Source organism: Rhinopithecus roxellana, chromosome 3 (genome assembly GCF_007565055.1).
Source record: "Rhinopithecus roxellana isolate Shanxi Qingling chromosome 3, ASM756505v1, whole genome shotgun sequence".
Taxonomy (NCBI): Eukaryota; Metazoa; Chordata; class Mammalia; order Primates; family Cercopithecidae; genus Rhinopithecus; species Rhinopithecus roxellana.
This window is the reverse complement of record NC_044551.1, coordinates 78,698,047-78,724,298: the sequence shown is the minus strand read 5'-3', so window position 1 is coordinate 78,724,298 and position 26,252 is coordinate 78,698,047.

The following is a 26,252-nucleotide window of genomic DNA, read 5'->3' as shown; positions in this document are numbered from 1 at the left end:
AACATGAGATTTGGGAGGCCAGGGTTGAAATCATATGATTTGGTATATGTACTTTTCAAATCTCACGTTGAAATGTGGTCTCCCATGTGGGAGGTAGAGGCTGGTGGGAGGTGTTTGGATCTTGGGGGCATATCCCTCATGAATGAGTTGGCACCATCCTGTTGGTGATAAGTGAGCTTTAACTCTGAGTTTACATGAGATCTGGTTGTTTAAAAGAGTATTAAACTCCCCCACTTCTCTCTTGCTCCTTCTTTCACCATGTAGCAAACCTCTTTTTGTTTTCTTTCATAAATTATCCAGCCTTAGGTCTTTCTTTATAGCAACACAAAAATGGACTAATACAGTAGGCTCTTGCTTTTTAAAATTTATCTGAATTTCTTTTATCAAACCTGGGTGTTTTAGTCATATCTTTCCCATAAATGCAAAGGTAAATAATAGCTTACCCCCCAGTTTTACAACTCTTTTATTACAAACTTGAGATACAAGGAAGTGCCTTGTATAGTTATTTTATCAAATGATAAAAGTAGATGTAAAGCCAAAGGGTATGGTCTCCTTACTGAAAAAGGACACACATTGCAATAATCAGCCAAGGAATCTTCTGCCAACACTGTTCCTCCTCTAGCATTTTTCCTATTTAAAAGCAATACTAGAACGCTATTATGATTGATGGCATTACAAGTTCTATTTTCTTATAGATTAGTGGTTCTGTGGGGCTACAAGACGTATGTCTTGGGGTCCAAATCCTTTCCATGTCAATGTATTGTGTACAGTAGATAATTAGAAAATAACATCTAAATAATCTCTTCCTCTTGGAGACTGTACAGTTTACAGTATATTGGTTGAAAGTACTTTGCAGTGCCAAGGTCTCCTGCAGCAAAATCCCTACTCTAACATTTACTTATTAGTTATTTGGGCACCCTAGCCTCCACATGAAATAAATACCAGAGTGTCACAAGCAGGATTGTAGTTTGTTGTTGTTTAGATGGAGTCTTCTGTTGCCCGGGCCCAGGCTAGAGTGCAGTGATGTGATCTGGGCTCACTACAACTTCTGCATCCCAGATTCAAGCAATTCTCCTGCTTCAGCCTCCTGAGTAGCTAGGACTACAGGAGCACAACACTATGCCCTGCTAATTTTTGTATTTTTAGCAGAGATGGGGTTTTGCCATGTTGGCCAGGCTGGTCAGGAACTCCTGACCTCAGGTGATCCTCCTGCCTCGACCTCCCAAAGTGCTGAGGGATTACAGGCATGAGCCACCACTCCTGGCCAGGACTGTAATTTTTCACAAGATAGAATAGCAGCTGATGACTTTACAGTTCAATCATAGTAGCTCATAGTGATTCATATGCATTATTTTAGTCACTAGTGAAAAGTGCCAGATAATACATAGATAATGTATTAGGGGGAGTTATATGTGCATTTTATTCCATTTTTTTTCTTTCACTTTGCAACCAGTGGTAGAGTAGTACTTTGTGCTATCACCGCTTTCCTTGCTAAAAACTATTACCAGCACAGTAAAAATATGGGGAAATACATTAGCATTTATATAAGATTTTCTATTTACTAAGCACTTTAGTAAAGTTTATATTAGTTTTTTTTCCTTTGACATGGTGTGTTAGCCTGTATTGAAGTATTTGCATTTTGCAGCTGGGACACTAAAACACAGGAAGGTTAAATAAGCACCTAAGGTCACATTGAAAATTAATGGTAGAGCTGAGATTAACTCTAATTGTATTTTAAGGTTGGTTTACTGAACACAATGTCTTTTCCAAATCAACTAGACCAAGCCTATCATCCCTGAGAGGAAGGTGAGCTTATCAAATTCCTTGTAAGTTTAGAGGATTATTTTTGTACAAGCAGTTGTTGAGCATAAGATTTCAAAAGTCCTGACCATATTTAGGAAACATCAGGTCAAGCTCAGTCTGGGCAAGGACTTAAAGTATTAGACCTTTCTTCTGAGCTTCAGACTCATATTCCAACTGCCTACTGGATGGAGTATCTGCTAGCTGAGTATCTGACAGAATTCTTAAAATCAACCTATCCAAACTGTTTAAGCCTGACCTATCTCCCACATTCCTTATACACATGAACCTCTGCTGAAAGATTTCATAGTAATCTAGTAGACTGGAATCATTCCCAGCTCCTCTGTTTTTCTCAATCCTAAAATATGCTTGCTGATCAGCAACTAGCAATGCTACCTCATTAACATTTCTTATCTTTCCTCTCTCCTTAAATGCTGTTGGTACTCATTTAGTTTCAGCTCTATTCATTTCTTCCTGTACCAGTTAAATACTCTTCAAATTGGTCTCTCTGCCTTTAGGATTCCAGTATCCATTCTTCACATTTCCACAGAATGATCATTCTAAAACAAAAATTATATTGTGTTCCTTCTTTGCTTAAGATACTTCAAAGACTACTGGAGAGAGTCCTAATTATTTGCCACAGCATAAAAAAACCTTTCGTTACCCGCTCACTTTTGAAACCACTATAAGGGGCGGAGCAAGATGGCCGAATAGGAACAACTCCAGTCTCCAACTCCCAGCGCGAGCGACACAGAAGACCGGTGATTTCTGCATTTTCAACTGAGGTACTGGGGTCATCTCACTAGGGAGTGCCGGACAATCGGTGCTGGTCAGCTGCTGCAGCCTGACCAGCGAGAGCTGAAGCAGGGCGAGGCATCGCCTCACCTGGAAGCGCAAGGGGGAAGGGGATCCGTTTTCCTAGCCAGGGGAACTGAGACACACAACACCTGGAAAATCGGGTAACTCCCACCCCAATACTGCGCTGTAAGCATACAGGCATTCCAGGAGAATATATCCCACACCTGGCCGGGAGGGTCCCACGCCCACGAAGCCTCCCTCACTGCTAACACAGCAGTCTGCCGCGATCTATCCGCAAGGCAGCAGCGAGGCTGGGGGAGGGGCGCCCGCCATTGCTGAGGCTTAAGTAGGTAAACAAAGCCGCTGGGAAGCTCGAACTGGGTGGAGCTCACAGCAGCTCAAGGAAGCCTGCCTGTCTCTGTAGTCTCCACCTCTGGGGACAGCGCACAGCTGAAGACCAACAGGGGAAGTAGCGGGAGCCGGTGCAGACGCGAACGACTCTGTCTGACAGCTTTGGGGAGAGCCGCGGATCTCCCAACGCGGAGGTTGAGATCTGAGAACGGACAGACTGCCTGCTCAGGTGTGTCCCTGACCCCTGAGTAGCCTAGCTGGGAGAAATCCCCCACTAGGGGCAGTCTGACACCCCACACCTCACAGGGTGGAGTACACCCCTGAGAGGACACTTCCAAAGGAAGAATCAGACAGGTACACTCGCTGTTCAGCAATATTCTATCTTCGGCAACCTCTGCTGCTGATACCCAGGCAAACAGGGTCTGGAGTGGACCTCAAGCAATCTCCAACAGACCAACAGAGAGTCCTTCTGACTGTCAGAAGGAAAACTATCAAACAGGAAGGACACCTATACCAAAACCCCATCAGTTCGTCACCACCATCAAAGACCAGAGACAGATAAAACCACAAAGATGGGGAAGAAGCAGGGCAGAAAAGCTGGAAATTCAAAAAATAAGAGCGCATCTCCCCCTGCAAAGGAGCGCAGCCCATCACCAGCAACGGATCAAAGCTGGTCAGAGAATGACTTGGACGAGAGGAGAGAAGAAGGCTTCAGTCCATCAAACTTATCAGAGCTAAAGGAGGAATTACGTACCCAGCGCAAAGAAACTAAAAATCTTGAAAAAAGAGTGGAAGAATTGACAGCTAGACTCATTAATGCAGAGAAGATCATAAACGAAATGACAGAGATGAAAACCATGACACGAGAAATACGTGACAAATGCACAAGCTTCAGTAACCGACTCGATCAACTGGAAGAAAGAGTATCAGCGATTGAAGATCAAATGAATGAAATGAAGCGAGAAGAGAAACCAAAAGAAAAAAGAAGAAAAAGAAATGAGCAAAGCCTGCAAGAAGTATGGGATTACGTAAAAAGACCAAATCTACGTCTGATTGGGGTGCCTGAAAGTGAGGGGGAAAATGGAACCAAGTTGGAAAACACTCTTCAGGATATCATCCAGGAGAACTTCCCCAACCTAGTAGGGCAGGCCAACATTCAAATTCAGGAAATACAGAGAACGCCACAAAGATACTCCTCCAGAAGAGCAACTCCAAGACACATAATTGCCAGATTCACCAAAGTTGAAATGAAGGAAAAAATCTTAAGGGCAGCCAGAGAGAAAGGTCGGGTCACCCACAAAGGGAAGCCCATCAGACTAACAGCAGATCTCTCGGCAGAAACTCTACAAGCCAGAAGAGAGTGGGGGCCAATATTCAACGTTCTTAAAGAAAAGAATTTTCAACCCAGAATTTCATATCCAGCCAAACTAAGTTTCATAAGTGAAGGAGAAATAAAATCCTTTACAGATAAGCAAATGCTTAGAGATTTTGTCACCACCAGGCCTGCCTTACAAGAGACCCTGAAGGAAGCCCTAAACATGGAAAGGAACAACCGGTACCAGCCATCGCAAAAACTTGGCAAAATGTAAAGACCATCGAGGCTAGGAAGAAACTGCATCAACTAACGAGCAAAATAACCAGATAATATCATAATGGCAGGATCAAGTTCACACATAACAATATTAACCTTAAATGTTAATGGACTAAATGCGCCAATTAAAAGACACAGACTGGCAAACTGGATAAAGAGTCAAGACCCATCAGTCTGCTGTATTCAGGAGACCCATCTCACATGCAGAGACATACATAGGCTCAAAATAAAGGGATGGAGGAAGATCTACCAAGCAAATGGAGAACAAAAAAAAGCAGGGGTTGCAATCCTAGTCTCTGATAAAACAGACTTTAAACCATCAAAGATCAAAAGAGACAAAGAAGGCCATTACATAATGGTAAAGGGATCAATTCAACAGGAAGAGCTAACTCTCCTAAATATATATGCACCCAATACAGGAGCACCCAGATTCATAAAGCAAGTCCTTAGAGACTTACAAAGAGACTTAGACTCCCATACAATAATAATGGGAGACTTCAACACTCCGCTGTCAACATTAGACAGATCAACGAGACAGAAAGTTAACAAGGATATCCAGGAATTGAACTCATCTCTGCACCAAGCGGACCTAATAGACATCTATAGAACTCTCCACCCCAAATCAACAGAATATACATTCTTCTCAGCACCACATCACACTTATTCCAAAATTGACCACATAATTGGAAGTAAAGCACTCCTCAGCAAATGTAAAAGAACAGAAATTATAACAAACTGTCTCTCAGACCACAGTGCAATCAAACTAGAACTCAGGACTAAGAAACTCAATCAAAACCGCTCAACTACATGGAAACTGAACAACCTGCTCCTGAATGACTACTGGGTACATAACGAAATGAAAGCGGAAATAAAGATGTTCTTTGAAACCAATGAGAACAAAGATACAACATACCAGAATCTCTGGGACACATTTAAAGCAGTGTGTAGAGGGAAATTTATAGCACTAAATGCCCACAAGAGAAAGCAGGAAAGATCTAAAATTGACACTCTAACATCACAATTAAAAGAACTAGAGAGGCAAGAGCAATCACATTCAAAAGCTAGCAGAAGGCAAGAAATAACTAAGATCAGAGCAGAACTGAAGGAGATAGAGACACAAAAAACCCTCCAAAAAATCAATGAATCCAGGAGTTGGTTTTTTGAAAAGATCAACAAAATTGACAGACCGCTAGCAAGGCTAATAAAGAAAAAAAGAGAGAGGAATCAAATAGATGCAATAAAAAATGATAAAGGGGATATCACCACTGACCCCACAGAAATACAAACTACCATCAGAGAATACTATAAATGCCTCTACGCAAATCAACTAGAAAATCTAGAAGAAATGGATAATTTCCTGGACACTTACACTCTCCCAAGGCTAAACCAGGAAGAAGTTGAATCCCTGAATAGACCAATAGCAGGCTCTGAAATTGAGGCAACAATTAATAGCCTACCCACCAAAAAAAGTCCAGGACCAGATGGATTCACAGCTGAATTCTACCAGAGGTACAAGGAGGAGCTGGTACCATTCCTTCTGAAACTATTCCAATCAATAGAAAAAGAGGGAATCCTCCCTAACTCATTTTATGAGGCCAACATCATCCTGATACCAAAGCCTGGCAGAGACACAACAAAAAAAGAGAATTTTAGACCAATATCCCTGATGAACATTGATGCAAAAATCCTCAATAAAATACTGGCAAACCGGATTCAGCAGCACATCAAAAAGCTTATCCACCATGATCAAGTGGGCTTCATCCCTGGGATGCAAGGCTGGTTCAACATTCGCAAATCAATAAACGTAATCCAGCATATAAACAGAACCAAAGACAAGAACCACATGATTGTCTCAATAGATGCAGAAAAGGCTTTTGACAAAATTCAACAGCCCTTCATGCTAAAAACGCTCAATAAATTCGGTATTGATGGAACGTACCTCAAAATAATAAGAGCTATTTATGACAAACCCACAGCTAATATCATACTGAATGGGCAAAAACTGGAAAAATTCCCTTTGAAAACTGGCACAAGACAGGGATGCCCTCTCTCACCACTCCTATTCAACATAGTGTTGGAAGTTCTGGCTAGGGCAATCAGGCAAGAGAAAGAAATCAAGGGTATCCAGTTAGGAAAAGAAGAAGTCAAATTGTCCCTGTTTGCAGATGACATGATTGTATATTTAGAAAACCCCATCGTCTCAGCCCAAAATCTCCTTAAGCTGATAAGCAACTTCAGCAAAGTCTCAGGATACAAAATTAATGTGCAAAAATCACAAGCATTCTTATACACCAGCAACAGACAAGCAGAGAGCCAAATCAGGAATGAACTTCCATTCACAATTGCTTCAAAGAGAATAAAATACCTAGGAATCCAGCTTACAAGGGATGTAAAGGACCTCTTCAAGGAGAACTACAAACCACTGCTCAGTGAAATCAAAGAGGACACAAACAAATGGAAGAACATACCATGCTCATGGATAGGAAGAATCAATATCGTGAAAATGGCCATACTCCCCAAGGTTATTTATAGATTCAATGCCATCCCCATCAAGCTACCAATGACTTTCTTCACAGAATTGGAAAAAACTGCTTTAAAGTTCATATGGAACCAAAAAAGAGCCCGCATTGCCAAGACAATCCTAAGTCAAAAGGACAAAGCTGGAGGCGTCACGCTACCTGACTTCAAACTATACTACAAGGCTACAGTAACCAAAACAGCATGGTACTGGTACCAAAACAGAGATATAGACCAATGGAACAGAACAGAGTCCTCAGAAATAATACCGCACATCTACAGCCATCTGATCTTTGACAAACCTGAGAGAAACAAGAAATGGGGAAAGGATTCCCTATTTAATAAATGGTGCTGGGAAAATTGGCTAGCCATAAGTAGAAAGCTGAAACTGGATCCTTTCCTTACCCCTTATACGAAGATTAATTCAAGATGGATTAGAGACTTAAATGTTAGACCTAATACCATAAAAACCCTAGAAGAAAATCTAGGTAGTACCATTCAGGACATAGGCATTGGCAAGGACTTCATGTCTAAAACACCAAAAGCAACGGCAGCAAAAGCCATAATTGACAAATGGGATCTAATTAAACTAAAGAGCTTTTGCACAGCAAAAGAAACTACCATCAGAGTGAACAGGCAACCTACAGAATGGGAGAAAATTTTTGCAACCTACTCATCTGACAAAGGGCTAATATCCAGAATCTACAAAGAACTCAAACAAATATACGAGAAAAAAACAAACAACCCCATCAAAAAGTGGGGAAAGGATATGAACAGACATTTCTCAAAAGAAGATATTCATACAGCCAACAGACACATGAAAAAATGCTCATCATCACTGGCCATCAGAGAAATGCAAATCAAAACCACAATGAGATACCATCTCACACCAGTTAGAATGGCAATCATTAAGAAGTCAGGAAACAACAGGTGTTGGAGAGGATGTGGAGAAATAGGAACACTTTTACACTGTTGGTGGGATTGTAAACTAGTTCAACCATTATGGAAAACAGTATGGCAATTCCTCAAGGATCTAGAACTAGATGTACCATATGACCCAGCCATCCCACTACTGGGTATATACCCAAAGGATTATAAATTAGTCTACTACAAAGACACATGTACACGTATGTTTATTGCGGCACTATTCACAATAGCAAAGACTTGGAATCAACCCAAATGTCCATCTGTGACAGACTGGATTAAGAAAATGTGGCACATATACACCATGGAATACTATGCAGCCATAAAAAAGGATGAGTTTGCGTCCTTTGTAGGGACATGGATGCAGCTGGAAACCATCATTCTTAGCAAACTATCACAAGAAGAGAAAACCAAACACCGCATGTTCTCACTCATAGGTGGGAACTGAACAATGAGATCACTTGGACTCGGGAAGGGGAACATCACACACTGGGGTCTATCATGGGGAGGGGGGAGGGGGGAGGAGGGAGGGATTGCATTGGGGAGTTATACATGATATAAATGATGAATTGATGGGTGCTGACGAGTTGATGGGTGCAGCACACCAACATGGCATAAGTATACATATGTAACAAACCTGCACGTTATGCACATGTACCCTAGAACTTAAAGTATAATAAAAAAAAAAAAAAAAAAAAAAAAAAAAAAAAAAAAAAAAATAAAAAACCTTGAAACTTGGAAAAAAAAAAAAAAAAAAAAAAAAAAAAAGAAACCACTATAGTCCATATACCAAATCTACCCAATGATTGCATTTTCCCAACGTACCATGTTCTTTAATTCCCTCATATCATTGAACTTGTTGCTGCTTTGATTTTTATTCTCCAACTCACATTTTTTGAGACTCTACACAATCATCTGAAGTCTGACCTCCCCGTCAGAATGGGTGTTCATCCCCTCTATGACTAGACTGTTTTCTGCATATAATTCTATTTTAGCACCTGTAACACTTTTATGCACACATACCCACACATACCATCCCTCTCTTTGTACTAGATTCTAAGACCTGTAAGGGCAGAAACTATGTCTTATGAATTTTTATATTTCTAGAATCCAGTGCATAAATTTGTTTCAGGTTTATTCAATAAATTGCCATCTGAATAAATAAAAGAATAAATATTCAACAAAGAAAAAATTCACAAATCCATAGTGAAAATTCTTCTAGAAATTAGTGAAGTGAACCTAAAATGTAAATACACTTATAAATAAAAATAAGGTGGAACTTGGGAACCTGAATCTACAACCCAAGACAAGTTATGTAACCTTTGTGAAGCCTAGTTTACTCATGTATAAGTTTAAAATAGTAGTGATTACTTTGCACGATTGTTGTAAGGTAACGGCAGCCTTTAAATAATGCACGCAAATGAGTAGTACAATATAGACACTAAGAAAGTAATATATTTTGGATTGTCTTTTGGGAGGAAAGGCATAACTTAAGAAACATCAGCTTCTTTGGAAACCAACTAGTCTCAAAGAGATCAATGGCACTCAATACTGCTTTCACTACTGTGATAAACACTATTGCGCTAGAATGTCATGCCCTTGAGAGCAGGACCTTTGGTCTGTTTTGTTCACATCTGTATCTTCAGCAACTACCACCGCCAAAAACATGAAGATGTATAGATTCAGCATACATTCAGGAATGAAGAGAGTTTGTGCTATTAAACGTTTATTCAGACTGTTTTACTAATTAAACAACATGTGGTTTGCAGTGTTAATTTATTCTGCAAATAATAATGCCATGCACTGGGTAGTCCTTGTTTAACATTATGACAAGTGTGAAATTAGTGAAATCCCAATGAAAGGGACGCTGATTTTTATTTTTGAAAACATTTAAAAAGATAATATTGTTTATAAAAGTGCCCGGCATAACTACAAATAGATATTGAATGTCAAACCCTAGAAATAAAATAATAACACGTAAAAATTAAGGCAAACTTTTAATAAAGAATGAACATGGTATTTCAATATAACAAATATGTCATGACATTTTAACTGCAATGTTACAACTCTTTTTTTTTTTTTTTTTTTTTTTTGAGATGGAGTCTGGCTCTGTCGCCCAGGCTGGAGTGCAGTGGCCGGACCTCAACTCACTGCAAGCTCCGCCTCCTGGGTTTACGCCATTCTCCTGCCTCAGCCTCCTGAGTAGCTGGGACTACAGGCGCCCGCCTCGTCACCCGGCTAGTTTTTTGTAGTTTTTAGTAGAGACGGGGTTTCACCGTATTAGCCAGGATGGTCTCGATCTCCTGACCTCGTGATCCGCCCGTCTCGACCTCCCAAAGTGCTGGGATTACAGGCTTGAGCCACCGCGCCCGGCCACAACTCTTTAAGAATGTTCTCACCATGATAAAAGAGACTTTTTGACATCATCAAAAATTATTTAATTTCTACTGTAAAAATAATACTTGTTTTTAGCTTAGATTCCAAATAATAAGTAGGATCATGTAATATTTTTTCTGTCTAGCTTATTTCACTAGATATAATTTACAACATGAGGACTACTGTTAATAATATTGCATTGTATTCAGAATTTTTGCTAAAAGACTAGATTTTGGGTTCTCTTGACATACACAAGGGTAACTATGTGAGATGATGAATATATTAATTTGTTTGATTATAGTAATCATTTCATTATATATATCAGAACATGATATTGCATACCTTAAATATGTACAATAAATAAGTAAATAAATAGGAACTCTGGGGCCAAAGGTAAAACTATCTTTCACTTCTGGTTTCACATTCTGACTTGGCTGAAAAATATGTTTGCAAAAAATGAACATTGTCTAGGAGACAGAATGAGGTCCTCTGTTCTTGTGCAAGAAATAGCTAACATATTATTTAAAATAGATTTTCTATATAAGCAATTATTGTAAAAGTATTTAAATCTTTGCAAATTTTTCAGGAAAGAGACCAAAAGATAAAGAAAACCCAAGCTATTAATGGATTATTCTCAACAAGTTGATTACATCCAACCTATCATTTTCCTTGTTTATTTAACTTCTATTCTAGATTCTTAGACTTCATTAGTAATGTAAATTGCTGAGGAAACTTTAGCCTCAGTCTAATTTGTGTATTCTATCTAAAGAAAAAACAATAGCAAACACATTTTAAAAAGTGTGAAATTCTGGATATTTGTCATAAGAATAGTGGTAAAATGTTGAATAATAATAATTTTATAACATTTAGGCTTTCTGGATATAGAAACTTTCATAGTGGAAAATCTGTTGATAGAAAATTATAATTTTGATATTTGACATTTTTAGTTTTGTATTTGTTACTTTTTCTTCTTTTCCCCAGTCTCATGTGTTCTGTGTATTGATATATTTTTAAAAACACGGAATATACTATGTAGGGGACAGCCTGTTGTCCACATACGGGATTAATGTAATTTAAATGAATTGTTGCTGTTGCTTTTTGGGGATTCTCTTATGTCAAATAAACTGATATAAATAAACATAAAGAAAATATATAATACGAAATGTTTGCCTAAGTAGTACATGCCATTTCTATTATATACAAGTTATAAAGTCTAGGACTATGTTGAATATTTTTCATGGAAGCCCTAGGCTTTTGGTTTAAGACATACAAAAAAATACCATTCTCTTTTCTAAGTTGAAAATATTCCATAGAGATATAGAATTTCAGAAGACAAATTAATAAAACGAAATATTGCTAAGCTATGTAGGAAAAAGAGGAGGCATTCTTGGCATAAGTGTGCCCCCAAAGGTAATAGTCATGGGTCCATTCACTGTACCTACTATGTAAGAGAAATTCTTTATGGTACTTGAGAAAAACCAGTGAACAAGAGCAGATCAAAAACAGAGAGATCATAAAAAGAATACCCTTGACATATAAGGGGTCACTGGTGAACCACGGTGTTAAATATCAGAGAGTAGGGATGGTAAAGTATATAAATAATCTGTTAAAATATATAAGATCATAAAACCCAGAAACCAAATCTTAGCAATTCTTAAAGACATTATGTTTAGTTAAATGAGCTAGAGATAAATATCCCTCATTGTCTTAAAACAAAAAGTTTAATTCATTAAACATAAGTTGATTCCTTTCAGAAATTATCTGTGGGATGGCATAAAGAGAGTTCTGGCATTGATCCTTGTGGGTAAAATATGTCCTTTGTAAAAGATCTTGTGGGAAACTGAGAAGTCGCCATGTTCGGCCCAGCACAACTGTGTGTGTGTGAGGGAGGCTGCTTACCACCCAGCGCTGGGCTGTTTCATGGTCCTCACCGGGAGATTTTGCTCACATTGTTCAGAGTAGACATCCTGTTCCTTGGCAGTTTTATTAATTTTTAAAATATTTTAATATTACATTTGTATTATTTTTATATTTACTTTTAAACACGACCTATGACTCCTAGGTAGTTTTAGAAGCTGCAATCTGTGTCTTTTTACAAATTATTAAAATCCCATTTTCTCCCTCCATTTTAAAAAATTTTTGTCTAACTCTTGTAATGTGCAAGAAAACTATGGTAAGTGTTTTCACAAACATTTTATTTAGTCTTTATAGCAATACTATGAGCTAGGTGTCATCAAATTTAATTTACAGATGCAAAAATGAGCGTTTAAGTAGTTTTTTTTTCTTAAGACGGAGCTTTGCTCTTGTTGACGGGGCTGGAGTGCAATGGCGCGATCAATTGTTTAATTAATTTGTGCAAGTTCACCAAATTAGTAAGAGCAGAATTGAGGTCCTCAGACTCTAATATCCAGGCTTGTTCCTGGATACCTTGGCACCACATTCTTTGCAACATTTATTAACAGTCTAACAGCTTCAATATTTTTGAAGTGAATAACTTATATCATATATGATTTGCTTTTCTTTTTTGTGTGTCTTATTTATTCCTACTCAACTGGAAGCTCCTTGAAGATAGAGGTGATGTTAGATATGAATATGTTTAAGGCTCAATTCATCTCTATATTATATGTTGCTTGATTGATCTAATTCAATATTAGAAACCAATTGTTTCATAGATCATCACAATTTCTGATAAAAAGGTTTCTTTTCATAGCAAGTCTGGGAAGAAAACTTTCTGAGTGTTCAGCTTTCCTTGTTTTTTGGCAATAGACATTAGCAAACATCCATTGCTTGTTGCTATTAGCTTGTTGACTCATGTAATCTGAAAGAAACAAACCAAATAAGTAACCAATATTTCGTATATGTATAGACAAGAGGTATACTGGGAAGACTCTTAAGGTTCATCAAGCAAGCTAAAGCAAACATAAAACATTGCTAAATATTAGTATCTCTAAACTGAACTATCAGTCCATAGATCACCCTCAGTCAATATTTTTTATGTATAGAGCTGTCTGTTGCATGGAGAGGTCAAATTGTTGTACGCATATTCATTTTTTTGGAACTTTTTTGGCCATTTTTAAGTTTTGCTTTTTGGTAACTGTTTTAAGAGGACAAATTTAAAAAAATATGTAAAGTGTTATACGTGCATACATTTCATAGTAACTATCAGTCCTTCTCACAAAACTTGACATGCATGATATAAACTGTTTAGCCTTAACCTTAAAGATTATACCAAAAAAAGTATTTACTTGGAGATTATGGTCCTTTGTATGTTTCTTTAAATGTCAGAAGTCAATTGCTTTGCTACTCTTTCATAAATATGGGTCGTGACTCTCTGTTTTCTGCCAGTCTGTATCTCTCTAGATTTAATTTCACTGTCCTTGAATGTGTCTAATGAAGAATAAAAGGAACAAATATCTCTTGATAAAAGAGAAACACTAAATGAATAAATGAGATAATAAGTAAAATTTATGGCTTTCAGATGGACTAGGAAGAAAATAAGTCTGAGACATATAATACTTGGAAAATCTTTATTTTGCCTTCTCTTTAAAGATCAGAATATCTTACCATGTTCAGCATGAATTCCTTCAGAGTACAGTTGACTTGAAGTGAGTTATAAGATATCCCTTGAATATGGTGCCTGTGCTCTACATTTTGCTACAGGTCCTTCTAGTCATCTCCCTGACCCTGAATTAGAACAAAAATTATAAGCCAAATTTGCTCACTTATTTATCTTATGGTTGAATATATCTATTTTTTACAGAAGCAAGTTTTTTCTTATGAGAGAAGTAAAATTTCTTCAGATTCACATCTCTGTCAAGGTTAATGAAAAAACTGAGAAGGCAGTATATTATAAAAAGAATGTGAAATCATATTTACTTTCCTACACATGTCTCAATTTGATTACTTACATTACTTACTCCACCACCATTGGGTTTTGGTCACCCAGGCTTGATCTTGAAGTTGCCTTTAGTTCATTCTTGTTTAACCCCCAAGACCAATTAGTTACTCATACTTTTTATATATTGTTTGCATTTGTCTTTTTCTTTTTCCTAATCTCACTGCCACCACACCACTCTTTTTTTTTTTTAATGTCAAAACTGATTGGTCTTTCTGCCTTTGATCTTTTATAATTAATAATGTAATTAATTGGCTGGGCGTGGTGGCTCACGCCTATAATCCTAGCACTTTGGGAGGTCAAGGTGGATGGATCTAGAGGTCAAGAGATCGAGACCATTGTGACCAACATGGTGAAACCCCGTCTACACTAAAAATACAAAAATTAGCTAGGCGTGGTGACGTACACTTGTAGCCCCATCTCCTCGGGAGGCTTAGGCAGGAGAATTGCTTGAACCCGGGAGGCAGAAGTTGCAGTGAGCCGAGATTGCACCACTGCACTCCAGCCTGGCTACAAAGAGAGACTCCATCTCTCTCTCTCTCTCTCTCTCTCTCTCTCTCTCTCTCTCTCTCCCTCCCTCCCTCCCTCCCTCCCTCTCTCTCTCTCTCTCTGTGTGTGTGTATGTGTGTGTGTGTGTGTGTGTGTGTGTGTGTGTGTGTATATATTCTGTTATAGTTTAGTCAGGTTAATCTAAAATTGTCACTTTGATCCTGTTATTCTCTTGCATTGTCTTTGAAGCCCTTCACACTATGGCTGTAATCTGCTTTCCCAGCCTCATCACAACTACTTTCCTTAGCTGTGGAATCTGTTCTTTGGCTTTTCCATCTCAGTACTCTGCATCAGAGCCTTATTTGAAGCCTTCCTCCTCTCTAGTCTTACTTAAGTATGTTCTGTTTTTTAGACCTTAATAAAATCTTGCTTCTGCAAAACCATCCTGAAGTAGTCCAGTTATTAGTGAACTTTTCACACGTTTTTTATGTCTTAAGTTGTTAACATCCTCTAGGACTTCTTTGCTGTGGATCATTTAATTCATGATTTTGTTTTTATTTCTTCAAGCCCTGTCTTTACACAAGATACCAGAAACATATTCAAGTCAGAAATCATGCCTTTTATTTCTTATTGTTCTCCTCAGTGCTACCATAGTGAATTGGAGATATTTAGTGGCTTGTAGGTATTCATTTCTTTTGAGAAAATGGATTGAGGTATATGTATTATGGAACATTTTTTAGGAAATTTCCTATCAGGATTTAAACCCCCTGTAGTTACAGGAGGTTTAAAGACCTCCTGTGGTCTGTAGTCTGTAGTCTGTAGTCATTTTTCATTTTCAGGAACCTAAGGAGCTAATATTTCTTTGACAAAATTTTATGTTAGACACCCAAAGGTCACTCTGCCCTTTGTATGATAACTGCCTATTGGCACTGAAGAAGTGTCAATTATATGTGCAAATACCATGCTCCTGTTTGTAGATCCTGCTGGCTTTGTGGGAATGTATCACTCATGTATTATGGGAGATATCCACAGTTTGTTTACTTTTCCTTTGTTTGCTTGTTTGTTTTAGAGAAAGGGTCTCACTCTGTCATCCAGGCTGGAGCATAGTGGCATGATCATAGCTTACTGCAGCCTCGAACTCCTGGACTCAAGTAGCCCTCCAGGCTCGGCCTCCTGTGTGGCTAGGACTATAGGCATGTGCCACCACATCCAGCTGATATGCTTTTCTCCATGATCTAATAAACTTAACTTAGGTGAGGAACCTAGTTAAGGTCTAAGATCTAGGGTGACCATTTAACTTATTGTCTAACCTGGGGCTCCTTTAGAATGAAAGGTAGTACTAATTAGATAGAATACTGGGCAATAGGTATAAGACAAACCTTCTCTGGTAAAGCTGGATCCATGGCCACCACAGGTAAAACCTGGCAAAATGAAGATAATTTTCCTACAAGAATTTTAACTATAAGCCCATTCCTATGCCCCAGGGAAAATTAGGAAAGTCAAAGGATGATTTTTTTCTATATAGCTGTGGTTGGCTGCTTCGAAAATGGCTGGCAACGGTACCTGCCATTGTACTACTCATGCCATTGTGCAGTCTCCTTACCCTAGTGTGAGCACCGGACCTAGGGACTTGCTTCTAATCAATAGATTATGGCAAAAGTGATGAGATGTCACTTCTAAGATTACACATTATTTTAAAAAAGAATAATGCTCAGTGTTTTTTTCAGAATATATACTTTATCACATTAATAAAGCTTCTCTCTTTCCTCATTTAGCAGGAGAGTTTTAAAAATAAAGGATAAATGTTGACTTTTATCTTCAAAGAAATGGCTGTGACATGTCTTACTCTTGCTTGCACTCTCTCTCTGGCATCATCATTCCAATAAAGCCCATCAGAGGCTTACAGGGAAGAAATCAAGGGAGACCTCTAGCCAACAGTCAGCAAGTACCTCCATCCTGCCGATAACCACTTGAGTAGGCTTGGAGGCAGATTGTTTCCTAGGTGAGCCTTTCGATGACTGCAACTCAGCCAACACCTTGATTGCAGCCCTTGTGTGAGACCCAGAGCGAGCCAGAGGGCCCGACCACACTTGATTTAACCTGCAGTATCTGTGAGAAAATAAATGCAGTTTATTTAAGCCACTGAGTTTTGAGTACTTTGTTACCCAGCAATAAATAATTAACACAATAGCCGTGACTTAACATTTTCCTTTATAGTGGCTTGGCTCTAGGCTGTGTATATTGGTTTTGGATCTATCATCTTGTTTAAATCTTTTATACATTCTAATAATTTTTTTGGTAAAATGCTTTAAGTTTTCTACCTAGACAACATACTATCTACAAAAATGTCATTTTTTTCCTTTCTGATTCTCATGAATTGTACTTTTTACTTTAAAAAAAAAAATTGATAGAACATTTTCCATGATGTTGAAGAGAGATAGTAAGTGCTTGGCACTCTTAACTTATGTAAGACTTTAAAGAAAATATTACCAAGATTTCATATCTAAGGCTGGATTCTTGTAAGTTTTTGGGATGTCAATTTTTAGTAGGTTAAGTAAACAGAGTTTTGTTTTCTATGTTTAATGAAAATCATTTTTATCATATTGATCAGATTCCTCTCTTGAACCTGAGATGACCATTTCTTTTAACAGATTTTCTGTTTTTTTCTCTCTTTTTTTGTTTTTTGCAAACCCAGCTGTTTTCTGTTAAGTCAGATGCTAAGGAGATTTACAAAGATGTAAAACAATGCCCCTCTTCTCAATAACCTTTGGTTTTGAAAATTGTTATTTTTCATTAAAAAAATAAAAAATAAAAAAAGTTGAACTCATACAAGTAGAGAGTAGAATGGTGGTTGTCAGGGGCAGGAGGAGATGAGCTGATGTTGGCCAAATGATACAAAGTTTCAGTTAGATGGGATTAAAAAGTCCTGGTGATCTGTTGTACAGATTTTCTTTTATCTACTACTTATTAGGCTTATAGATGTAAACTGTTTTAATATTTCTTTTTATTTTAATTCATAATACAATAATTGAGAGGATATGCTAAACTATACATTTACAGATTTATCAAATTTTTTCTCTCCTAAAACAGTAAGAAATACATAAGTTTTCTATTCCTATAAATGATTAGATTATAGAAACTTATTCCTTAGGTTGACATTTGAGTCATCAGCATTTTTTCCCCCTACCAATACGTTAGTCTTTAAAAATATTGCAAAACCAAGATAATCAGTCTTACATTCACCAGGGATTTTATAGAAAAGCATTTGCTTCTCAGCCCTGCAATGTGATTAGGTAATTAAATATCTTCTTTCTTTTTAATATTTTTAAAACTTACTGCTGCTGCAGATGAAAGTTGACCTAGAGCATGTCATATTTTCATTTGTTAAAACATGCTTGGTTTAGATAAGGAAGATTAATGCAGCTAACAGCATTAATGGAGCTAATCCACTTAATAAAAGACAGTTCTTCAAGTTTATAACGTAGCTTAGTTTCAACTTCTTAATTTCATTAGTAGAAAACACAGCCATTTTCTACTACCATAATCACTTATTATTTATTCACCCAGAATTGCTCTAAGAAGATGGCTTAGATCTTCCTTGGGGATTGCTCTCTATTACTTATAATACCAGGCCAGGCACTGTCTAGCTTCTCCTTGGATTCGATGTCTTCCTTCCTCTCTTAACCATTTTGCATAATATTGATTTTCTTCTCATAAAAGAGTGGTTATCACCTGGGTGCAGTGGCTCACGCCTGTGATCTCAGGACTTTGAGAGGCCGAGGTGGGCAGATCACTTGAGGCCAGGAGTTTGGGACCAACCTGGCCAACATGGTGAAACCTCATCTCTACCCAAAATACCAAAATTAGACGGTTGTGGTGGCAGGCACCTGTAATCCCAGCTACTTAGGAGGCTGAGGCAGGAGAACTGCTCAAACCCAGAAGGTGAAGGTTGCAGTGAGCCAATATTCTGTCCCTGCACTCCAGCCTGGGCAACAGAGTGAGACTCTATCTCAAAGACACAAACAACAACAAAAAAAGAGTGATTATTTCTAAGTGGGTATGACAATAACTATAGAAGTTTACACTTTCTGTTCACAGTGTAACTTGAAAATTTTCCTGAGAATTTTTTTTTTTTTAACAAAGGAATCTAACAAATAGAAAACCAATTACAGAGTAAAATCATTTGTAAATTTTCTAGTTTAACAAATTCTTTACAGTGTGTAGAAAATTGCAATGAATCTATGAATATTTGACAACTAATTTTAATACTAATCTCAAACTCTGAGAAGGCTAAAAATGTTTACACTTCTTATTAGTATAATTAAATACCAAAGTTTCAAGGAGTAAGAAGTGAATCTGACTTTTTATTAAGAAAGAGGTGAGGGCAGGCACAGTGGCTCACTCCTGTAATCCCAGCACTTTGGGAGGCTGAAGTGGGCGGATCATCTGAGGTCAGGAGTTTGAGCCTAGCCTGGCCAACATGATGAAACCCTGTCTCTACTACAAATACAAAAATTAGCAGGGCATAGTGGCAGGTGCCTGTAATTCCAGCAACTTGGGAGGCTAAGGCAGGAGAATCACTTGAACCTGGGAGGTGGAGGTTGCAGTGAGCCGAGATCATGCCATTGCACTCCAGCTTGGGGGACAAGAGCGAGACTGTCTGGAAAAAAAAAAAAAAAAAAAAAGAGGCGAATCACCCTTCTTCCTTTCTAGAATATAGTTAACTATCAATTATCCTTTATTTTGAAATAGATTTGTAGAGATACTAAATTGCATGCATGTATATTGTAATGATTTGTTTCCCTTTGCAGACAGGCATATACTAATAATTCTGACACACCCCTGGTAGTTATTCTTCCAGGGAATTCCCTGGGAATGTAAGTGGTGAAGTCTCAGATAAGACATGTTATGGATAGCTAATTTATAGGGAAAAAGGAAGACGTTGTAGTGGATCTAGTGTCGATTTCCCAGTGTTCTTCTTCGTGAAGATTTCTAAGTTAAAGGAGGATGATAATATGGGACCCTTGACCATATTCCTGCTAAGTTTAGTAAATCATTTTAAAGCGCTCAGTAAGTGCTAAACACCTTCTCTTTCCCTTTTCTTCCCATGCCATTCTCTGAAGTGTTTTTTAACTGTCTACAATTCCTTATGAGAATTCATCTGAGTCTCAAGAGGATGAAATTATGAACAAAAATGTGCATAACAGTGAACACAAGCATGTGAACAATACCCCTTTATGTAGGGGTACTTAGGGCTATGTAGTTTCATGTGCAAACACTGTAACTATATTTTTTTATTTCAACTGAATCTCTGTTTTAAGTTTCTGTGCTGCCTAATGGCAGATAATATAATGTCACTCAATTTTGGGTTTTCCAATTTAGTTCCATTTTAAATTCAGTAAACAGGGTTTCTTTTCTCCTGCCTTCTTCCATGGACTGCCTAAAAATCTGAAGGGCTAGAGATAATCGAACATTGGCTGGAGGAAGGCAGCTGGTCTCAGGTTGAGGCCTCTGTGTTATTGCTTCTCTTCAAGTTTCTGTATTCTTGCCTGGATCCACAGTTTTGGCCATGTTTTAGAGTGGAGTCATCTCCTCACGGTTATGATATTCTTCTAAGTCCTGTGCTTCTGAGTGTTATTTGTGATTCTTGGCAAAATGAGAAGATGTGGCTGCTTTTCAAGCTGGAGGTGGACATGTGTGGACTGACTGAACCTGACTCAGTCCCACCTGTTTATGCACCCCGTCCATCCAAGGCTTGGTTGTCTGCCCCACCGCAGAAGGCAGGGAATTCTTTGTGAGGAAAGAGGGACATGGGCAGAGATTCCACATAGTTTTGAAACCTCATATTTATCTGGAGTTCATTTTTAAATTTTTATTTTTAGCTGTTAAAATGATTTGTTAAGAACTTTGCAAAGAGATTATAAGCCAAGGATATTTTAAAACAAGTGAATCTACAAAAAAGATTAAATAAAGAAAATAAATAATGTTAACAGATGTTTCTTAGTATACTAGCACATCTATCCTGAGTATAACTTTTAAAATTAGGATGGAGAGATTATGCATAGAGTCAAAATTACACAGAACCTATAAACAAGTGTTTTCACAGGAACAGCTGTGTGACAGAACAAGGAGCAGCAGAATAGAAGCCATTTTCTATGATTAATCAGATTATTTTGGCAATAGTTATTATTACACTTTTTAAAGGTCATTTACTTCTGGTCTTCCCTGTGTTGAGCTCTTCTTAACCAATGTGGAGAAAGGCTATGGGATATAGGCCAGTTTATCTAGACCTTTCCCATCTGAGGAGGAGAATAGAAAAGTAGGAAAAAATGTAATGTAAAATATGTCATTCAAGGACCGCCAAAACTTTCATTAAGTATCCTATGATTAAAAATCTACTTTTAAAAGTAGCTCAAGTAAGGGACGCTTTATGACCCAGGGTTTCTGGAGTCAGCCATTCTCACCTGCCCCTTACTCTGACTTATCGGGAGAGGGAGAAGTGCAGTGGTGTTTCTGTTGTAGTGGCAAAGGTAACATGTCAGAAAATTCAGAGGGTTTCATACCAATAATCCTTTAGAAACTGGATGTCTTGCTGGGTTCTAGAATGCAAATTTAGGTATTTATTGTCAGATGATGAAATTCATTGTTTTTTTCAAAATTAGTGTTGAAATATCATGGTCCAATGTGTTCACTTATGTGAAAGCTAAATTAAATGAAGCAAAAAGATAAAACAGTTTGTGTATTTGTCATAACTTTTTATTTCTTACAATAAAAATATTGGTAGCAAATAAAAATAATAAAAACAAAAATTTTTAAAAAAGAAATAAGAGTTTTCTATTCAGATGTGCCATTTGCTAATTATATAACTCTTCAAGTTATTTTAGCTCTTTAGGCCTTGGTTTTCTCATCTGTAAATTTAAGAACTTATGACCTATGATTCTGAAGGTTGCTTCTATGTCTGATGGTTTCAGTAGGTTAGCTTATATTTTATAAGTGGTGTTCACATCAAGACGTTAACAGTTTAATTCTCTAGTTTTGCTAATACTTGGTGCAATGGTGATCTTATATCAATTGACAAAATAGGGTAGAATCACAAGATGAAAGACAGTCTGAGAAAAAACTAAAAAAAAAAAAAGCAAAAAACCACATTGACTGATACTTTATAACACCCAGCTATACTGAGGATATTGAGTGCAATAGTTAAACACATAGGCTTGGAGAAAAACACCGTGCTGAGTTGAAGCTTTACAGCTTGTCATGGATTTTGCACAAGCAGTTTTGTTTCACTAAACATTTCTCTTTATCTGCAAAATGTAAATAATGATAATAGTACCTATGTCATAGCGTTGTAAGTATTAAATGACATATTTCATTAAAATACTTGGTTCAGGAAGGGGTTGCTCATAGCTTGGCATAGCAGTAGGTCCACTGAATTAATTCATTATGATTTAACAGATTCTTCATCACATTTATTCATTGCTATTCATTTGTCAGTTTTTTCTATTTTCCTACACCGCAGAGATTAATGTTATTTTAAAAACATGTTTCTCATTTTCATTGTTTGATACACAATATAAATCCATTCTATGATACGTTGTATTTTAAAAGGTAGGACAGTTATGTAGGTTGGCAGCACAGTTGCAACTTAGACCCTCATACCTGATAATAGCATTATCTGATAGACAATAAATTGAGTGCCACAATTCAGCCCAGAGGAAAACATATATAGTGCTTTTGCATTAATAGAAATTTGATATTCCAGGGTGAGAAAAATTGAAAATCTTTGAAACCCGCGAAAGGGATAAATTAGTACAAGTTAAAAATAGCCACAGTCTCCTTGCCCCTGGTTTTAAGGTGCTTCATTGAAAGCATATGACTAGAAGGTCAAAAGCAACCCATAGGTGTGAACACTAAAAAGCTTTACAAATCTCTCCAGTCACATTAATGTTAAAATTATTTCAAACTTCAAATGTAAAGTAATCAATGTTTCTGTCATGTCTAGAGTTGGAAGAGATAGCTTTTTCTTTAGCCAGATGGATTAAGGTCATCGTAGTTGCCACAGCAAACAAAACTCAGATTGGATAGCGGGTCAAATGTGAGTGTTAATTTTTAATGCCTGTCAAGTACAAAAGAGATGTTTCTGGTAGGAGGGTGGCTCTATTTAAAACAGTGCTTTAGAAGCTCAGCCTCTTTCATCTCATAGTGCCACATCTTTGACACATAAATTCCAGGATTACTGTGTTTCTTGTGTCCTGATGAAGGCTGTTATTGTTAACATAGTCCTTAGTATCCCTGAAGGAGAAATAAGACTGATTGCTATAATTTCAAAGAAGGATTTAAAATCTTTTCTTATAATGCATTTGGCAGCAAGTATTTATTTTATATTTATCTGGAGGTCTTTCATTAATTCATCTGCTAGTTTTCCTTAACAAAATTGTTATGTAGTTTGTGGCTCCAACAAAATTTAGTCAAGTGCACAAGCATAGGATTACATTTTGTCAACTCATGATGACATCTGGCTTGAAGCTATGTTCTTGTCAAATGATCCAGTGAAATAATGTATTTTTTGGATTTTACTAAAGTTTTACTAAAATTATTTACTAGTCTAAAATGACTAGCTGGTTGAAAGGGTTTCTTTTATTTAAATTGTTTAAAGATCCTATCTAGAAAATATTTTCTCATCTGCTTTTACTAGATCTTGAAGAGCTGTAAGATTATCTTTAAAATTTATTGGACTTAGACGTCTTTAATTGGAAGGAAAACACCCAGAAGGTGAGAAGCATTCTCTGTAACAAAATGAAATAAAAAAGATTTGCTGAGAATACGGTGGCTAAATAATTTGTCTTTGCCATTGATGTCATTAAAATTAATCCTGGCAATAAGGCAATGTTTGATAGTAATAGAGAAGTCTCTGGAACTAATGCATTCAGAAATAATAATGCACAGAACAGAAACTTTATACACTCTATTGTGTATAAGTAGTGAGATATTTAAATTCAAAATGTTAATTATGTAATATAATTATGTTACATGTTTATTAGAAGTACATTTCTAATTAAATCTAATCCTCTCATGTTTATATATCATATAGCATTAATTATTTAGGGCCACAAAATGTGAATACATTTTGTTTGTTTAATCTTTGTCATGTTAGTAGGAGTCATTGTTATTCCCTTTTTCCTTTTCTCCTCTTTGCCTACCCTCAAAATGAGAGTCGTTAACTTGATAGTTTTATTTACACTCCAAGAAGAAAATGTTCAATATGAAAGGGTTTGACTTAAGCAATTTAATTGCTCCTGGGATATTCAATTTGAATCTTGATGAATTAGGTAAAAAATATTTTCCCAAATATTTGTTAAACACTCTAAGCTATCTAAGAAAAAAAATTAACTCTAGTATGTGCATTATGGATGTGCTCCTGCTTCTTCTAAATAAGACACAATTCTGGTGCTATACTTCATTCCACAGTTTATTTTTAGATAGTAATTTCTCTCAGAAAATTTCTGTTTTTGATTTATAGAAAGATAAAAGATTTCATTGCCACTGCGTGACATCTCAAGCAAATTCTGTTTGGTTGTCCTTGTTTTTAGAGTGAGCATAGATTATGATGAACATGTAGTGCTACAATATTTCCCAAGCTGTTAGATGGAATAAGAATCACATAGTCAGTCAGCAATTATTTCCCAGTTATTGTTCTATTAATAGGTTCTGGGAATATAGCAGTGGAAACAAAGTGGGGATAAGGCAGAGAGAGCTATCTCCCAGCATGAACACAATGAAGGAAACAACCCACTTTACATGCAGCGAACCTGGCAAGGTTAGACCTAAGGTTGCAAACCTTAGACTCCCAAACAGATTATCTTCTCTTGTTCAAAATAAAGCTCTTATAATCCTTCAGGGATGCTCATATCCAACATTCAGTATAATCCCTCACCCTCTTTCTTCCAATCATAATAGCATCAAAATACCCTTAGGCAGCAGTTGTCATATAGGGAAGACAAAATTAAATCCTGGGTCTGAAAATCTGTGCTTTACAAAATTGTTTTCTATCGGCCATGGCCCCTAACCTTCAAGGATAAGAGACCTTATATCTTTAGTTTTATTTATTTGTTTTGGAGAAAACTTCATCTCAAAGTGATATAATACATTTAAAAATGTCAAGGAGTAACTCTGTTCTTTTAGCATAAAAAAAGAAAGATTGTGAGATATAGGGAAAAACTATGACAGACTGCAAAGTCATAGATGGGAAACATTTGTGTCTTCAGCCAAAATAATAGTTCTGTGTCTTGTGAACAGTAATGAGTTTCATAGCCTCCTTGGGGGGCCAGGAGGTCAGTGTCATTATGACAAGTTTCAGAAAACGAGAAACAAGAGGCACAGAAAATCTAAATGATATGGCCTAAAACTGTCACTGGGTCACAGTGGCCATTAGTAATAATTTCTTAAACTAACCTTTGGGTGTTGTTTTTCTTAGTGAGACACAGAGGAGAAATAAATGTTAAACAACTAAGGAAATCAAGGGAATAACAATAGATATGTTAAAACAGAATTAAGGGTTTAAAAATTAGGGATGAAGGGGAAACAAAAAGCATAATATGATTAGAACAGAATATTTATGTATCTGAAAGTGAAGATAAACTCAAATAAAACAATTGAAAACTTTACTGATGGATACCATACTGTACTTTCATGCTTGGTTTAAATATATTAATGAAAAATGGGGAATCAGTTTTACATGAAAACAGATACAATACTGGACTTTGTAGTCAGCATTTTGTCTTCTGTTTTGCGTGAATCTACTATATTACATTTTTTCTCTTAATTTAGTTAAGAACTGCTTCTGTGTATCAATTTAGGTAGAAAGAGGTTTTGTTTTGTTTTGTTTTTCTTTTGTTTGTTTTTAAATTCTATGCTCCTATAGATAAGAAAAGAGGAGAAAAAGAAGGGGGGGAAGAGGCGGTGGGGGAGGAGGAGAGAGAAAAGATGTATTTAATGAGGTTTTGGGTTAAAATATACATGTATAAATGTATATATACATATATACACATACATACACACAGAAATGGAATTAGAGTAGAGATAAGACCTTATTACATATGGAAATTTATCTTATAAATGTTGGATAAGAATTCAATAAAAAAATTATTCAATAATTGCTTGGAAATTACAGCAATTGGTTGAAAAATGGTAACTATTAATATATATGTACACACACACACACACACACACACACACACATTTTGCTAGATTTCACCAAATGTTCTTTCTAAAAAGATCACACCAACTTACCCTTCCACAAATAGGTAATTAAAGTGCCTTTTCCTCCTTATACTAGTAATAGTAGGGAACTTCAGTGATCACTTCCCACTATCTTTTCTTCTTCTTTCTTTTTTTTTAGACATAGGGTCTCACTCTGTTGCTCAAGTTGGAGTGCAGTGGCGTGACCATAGTTCACTGTAACCTCATCCTGTTGGGCTCAGGTGATCCTCCTGCCTTAGCCTCCTAAGTAGC